The sequence below is a fragment of the Xenopus tropicalis genome, chromosome 8 (genome assembly GCF_000004195.4).
Source record: "Xenopus tropicalis strain Nigerian chromosome 8, UCB_Xtro_10.0, whole genome shotgun sequence".
Lineage (NCBI taxonomy): Eukaryota > Metazoa > Chordata > Amphibia > Anura > Pipidae > Xenopus > Xenopus tropicalis.
In genome coordinates this window covers 42251133-42256814 of record NC_030684.2, presented here as the reverse complement: position 1 = coordinate 42256814, position 5682 = coordinate 42251133, and positions in this window count along the sequence as shown.

Below are 5682 nucleotides of genomic sequence, written 5' to 3'. Positions count from 1 at the left end.
TTTATTAGCTAAAAATGGGCTCTATGGGATATGGTCTTCCCATAATTTAGAACTTTCAGGATAATAGGTTTCCAGAAAAGGGATCCTTTACTGTAGTGTGTTTTATGAATTGAGATGTTGCTTAGATTATAAAAACTAAGTATATATTTTATTCAAATCTGTGTAAATATGTTGAATAACCTCAGATGGCATTTTTACCTGTGCTTTTGCTGTATGATCTTTGCAATAATTGACTCTCTTTTAAAAATTTCACTGAGATAACATGGCTTCCAACCTGCGTCTTGCAGAAGATACTCCAAGGTCGTTTATTTGATCTTTTATGATTTTTATTTTTTATATATTTTCTTTTCCCTGGATGCCTCAGTCCTACCAATAATGATTTCCAAAAGAAAAATTTCTATTTGAGCATTTGCATGAATAATCACCCTGGAGGCCAACAATCCCCCAAACAGCCAGATCCTATTAAACAGATTGACATTCATAAATATTCCCTCTTTGCATATATTAATTCAGTGATTTATATGGGACCTGTCCTCTTTCCTCCCATAACTGCTTTAGTGAAATCATGGCTAGAAATGTTTCTGTGTACAGGAATTTATCTCTGCAAGCAGTATTCCATAGGCTACTGTCTGCCTAATGGTTTTGGCACATTAGCATTGTTGTCCTTTATGTACATAGTGGGTGATAAGCCTCATTTACTTAGCGCAAACCTTCCCTGCTTTTAGCAGCCACAGGCTGGGTCTTTTCACTCCATTCCTTTGCATTCAGCAGCACTCCATTCATGAGGGGTAGGCTGGGAGAAGGTACAAGGGTCTCCCCTTGGATAGCACCTACCTTTCACATCATTGACAGCTTAGCCGTGCCAGTGGGCACAGTGAAGTCCTGTACTTACCACCTGCCAATAACAACAGTTCTTTCTTATGTTGTTAGGGGTGTATTTATTAACATTGGAAACAAAAATTGGCCATAAGTAATTGCCCATAGCTACCAATCCGCAATTAAATTTGAACTTTCACCTACAAGTTAGAAAACAAAAGCAAAGATCTGGGTGTTATGGGCAACATCACCAGTGATGTTTGTCTCCAATATTAATAAATATGCCCCTTAGTGTATAACGGGTAATACACAGATAACAGCAGTTTATTGGTCCGTGTCTGGGAGCCTTTTTACAACCTGCCTGAATCATATCTATTGTGAAGGTTGGAAATGCCATTGGGCAAGGACAAATTGATGCTGTCCTCTCTAAACATGTCCCTGTAAGCCTGTGGTATGATCCAATTGCTGGCTAGGGGTCAGATCAGCCAGACTGTCCAGAGTGACCTGACCAAACAAACCAAAGGGAAATGATGCACAGAGCACTTTGTTCCCTGCAGGCAACAAAGTGCCGGAAAAGTCCAAATCAAACATATTGCATAAGCATGCAAAAATACAGAAGGCGGCATTGCACACTTGCACACAGGACCCCCAATTTCCCACTGGTGACAGCGTCCCACATCCCCTAAAGGCCCAAAGCAGCCTTATTAACTGAGGGTGAAATATTATATATTATGCGCCCTGCAAGTAAGTTCTGTGGCTACATTTTTGCTTTTGACTTGGAAGGTAAGTAAGATGGCAGCATGGTGCTGCACTACTTTTTGCCCAGGCCTGTTACATTTTTTCCTCTTAGAAGCAGCACCAGTCTGGGGAAAAACAGTTACTGAATTCACTGTAGGGTATGGCCAGCCTTTTTAATTGCACCGTGTGCTATTTTAATGCACTGTGTTTAATGAGTTAGTCCTATTTGGATCTATGCCTCAGCTGCCATGTTTGTGGGTGTGCCAAGGATAATTTTATCTCCATATTAAGGCCAGTGTATTAAGAAAATGTTTTTGGCTGAGCTATATAAACCAGCAGAAGAGCATAGTGCTTGCTGGCAGGTGTTTTGCGGTGGAACAAATGGGTCAAGCAGTGTTATGTTTTTCTGCTTCAGATGCTCCATATTCTTTCCATCCCCTTTGCTGCTTTGTTTACCTCTCTGTAGGAATCAGTAAGTTGTCACTCTGCCATAAGATGCTTCAAATTCTTGCCCCCGTCATTCAGCGTCTTAATAAGCTTTGACAGCTCCAAGTCGCAGAACCAGGCAGCATCTGTTCTTGGGAGGCACGGTGGCATCTGCGCCATATCTGTGACGGCACCCCCAGGGAAGATAAGGACACGGTGCTGTGTATACATGGGGCAACGATGCAGAGAAATCTGCTGAACTTAGAGGGGCAATAGCATAAGTATTTTCTTTTATACCAAGGATCAACTTGTAACATGCTTTTCTCTGGTATTTAGTTTGATTATGTAATTGTTTGTGGAAGTACAATAGTCTGGCAAAGAGAACAGTGAAAGTTTGGCACCAAATCCTTATCCTAAGTATAATTAGGCCTATGTGGTGCTTTCATGCAGCCATTCATAGTAGGGATAAAGGTATGGGACCTGTTACCAAGAAGGTTCGGGACCTGGATTTTTCTGGATTCTGGAAAAGGGTCTTTTCATAATTTAGTTATCCATACCTTAAGTCTGCTAAAAATAATTTAAACATTGATTAAACCCAATAGGATTGTTTTGCCTACAATAAGGATTCATTATACAGTATCTTAGTTGGGATTAAGTGTTAGGCACTGTTTTATTATTACAGAGAAAAAGGAAATCACTGTGGGAGATGGCCTTCCTATAATTCCCAGCTTTCTGGATTTACCTTTATATAAAACAGATATGTCCGTGTTGGCCCTGCTGACAAGAGAGTTTGTTTATAGTAGGATGAGCTGTATAAATAAGCCCTCTATTACCTCATGCAGAATGTGTATGAGGAAATTATAGAGCAGTTCATTATACAAGTTTAACTGGGAGGGGTATTTTCAGCTTTCTCTTTTGCCTACTATTGCTCTAAAGATTCAGAAAGTTGGAAAGTGAAAGTAGTTTCAGTATCCTCCTGTATTTACATTGTGTATAGCGGAGGTCCATAATACTGCCCATTAACAAGAACCCAGGATACTGGGTGGTCTGCACATGCCTGTTTGGCTATCAGCACTGTCAGAAAGGAGATGTTATCCAAGTCCCAAAATAGAGCAACAATTATCAAGTTCCTTTCTGCTTCGGGCAGTGAATACAGAACACATTTCTTTTAATCTCATCCTAATCTTGCATGCTAGAGCTTTTACATATTTATATAGGGTTGAGAAAAGACCAGAGTCCATCAAGTTCAACACGTCCAAATAAACCCCAATGCACACACATAGACCCATACTGGCCTATCTATACACTCACAGACCCACACTGACCTATCTATACACTCACATACAGTACAGACCCATACTGACCTATCTATACACTCACAGACCCATACTGACCTATCTATACACTCACATACAGACCCATACTGACCTATCTATACACTCACATACAGACCCATACTGACCTATCTATACACTCACATACAGACCCACACTGACCTATCTATACACTCACATACAGACCCATACTGACCTATCTATACACTCACATACAGACCCATACTGACCTATCTATACACTCACATACAGACCCATACTGACCTATCTATACACTCACATACAGACCCACACTGACCTATCTATACACTCACATACAGACCCATACTGACCTATCTATACACTCACATACAGACCCATACTGACCTATCTATACACTCACATACAGACCCATACTGACCTATCTATACACTCACATACAGACCCATACTGACCTATCTATACACTCACATACAGACCCATACTGACCTATCTATACACTCACATACAGACCCATACTGACCTATCTATACACCCACACACAGACCCATACTGACCTATCTATACACTCACATACAGACCCATACTGACCTATCTATATACTCACATACAGACCCATACTGACCTATCTATACACTCACATACATAAACCCATACTGACCTATCTATACACTCACACACAGACCCATACTGACCTATCTATACACTCACATACAGACCCATACTGACCTATCTATACACTCACATACAGACCCATACTGACCTATCTATACACTCACATACAGACCCATACTGACCTACCTATACACCCACACACAGACCCATACTGACCCATCTATACACTCACATACAGACCCATACTGACCTATCTATACACTCACACACAGACCCATACTGACCTATCAATACACTCACATACAGACCCATACTGACCTATCTATACACTCACATACAGACCCATACTGACCTATCTATACACTCACATACAGACCCATACTGACCTATCTATACACTCACATACAGACCCATACTGACCTATCTATCCACTCACATACATAAACCCATACTGACCTATCTATACACTCACATACAGACCCATACTGACCCATCTATACACTCACATACAGACCCATACTGACCTATCTATACACTCACACACAGACCCATACTGACCTATCAATACACTCACATACAGACCCATACTGACCTATCTATACACTCACATACAGACCCATACTGACCTATCTATCCACTCACATACAGACCCACACTGACCTATCTATCCACTCACATACAGACCCACACTGACCTATCTATCCACTCACATACAGACCCACACTGACCTATCTATATACTCACATACAGACCCACACTGACCTATCTATCCACTCACATACAGACCCACACTGACCTATCTATCCACTCACATACAGACCCACACTGACCTATCTATCCACTCACATACAGACCCATACTGACCTATCCATACACTCACATACAGACCCATACTGACCTATCTATACACTCACATACAGACCCATACTGACCTATCTATCCACTCACATACAGACCCATACTGACCTATCTATCCACTCACATACAGACCCATACTGACCTATCTATACACTCACATACAGACCCACACTGACCTATCTATCCACTCACATACAGACCCATACTGACCTATCTATCCACTCACATACAGACCCATACTGACCTATCTATCCACTCACATACAGACCCATACTGACCTATCTATATACTCACATACAGACCCATACTGACCTATCTATCCACTCACATACAGACTAGGGATGTAGCGAACATCGCCAAAAATGTTCGCGGACTTTCGGCAAAACTCGCGAATATTCGCGAACTTTGCGAACCCCATAGACTTCAATGGGAAGGCGAACTTTAAAACCTAGAAAAGCCATTTCTGGCCAGAAAACTGATTTTAAAGTTGTTTAAAGGGTGCCACGACCTGGACAGTGGCATGCAGGAGGGGGATCAAGCAAAAATTTCTCTGAAAAGTACTTTGTAAAAAAAACGCCCAAAAAAAAGGCCAAAAAAACGCCAAAAAATAACGCCAAAAAAAAACGTGGCGAACCCAAAATGGCGAACATCGCCAAAAGTTCGCGAATTTGCGGACTTGCGAACACCCGATGTTCGCGCGAATTAGTTCGCCGGCGAACAGTTCGCTACATCTCTAATACAGACCCATACTGACCTATCTATACACTCACATACAGACCCACACTGACCTATCTATACACTCACATACAGACCCATACTGACCTATCTATCCAATCACATACAGACCCATACTGACCTATCTATCCACTCACATACAGACCCACACTGACCTATCTATACACTCATATACAGACCC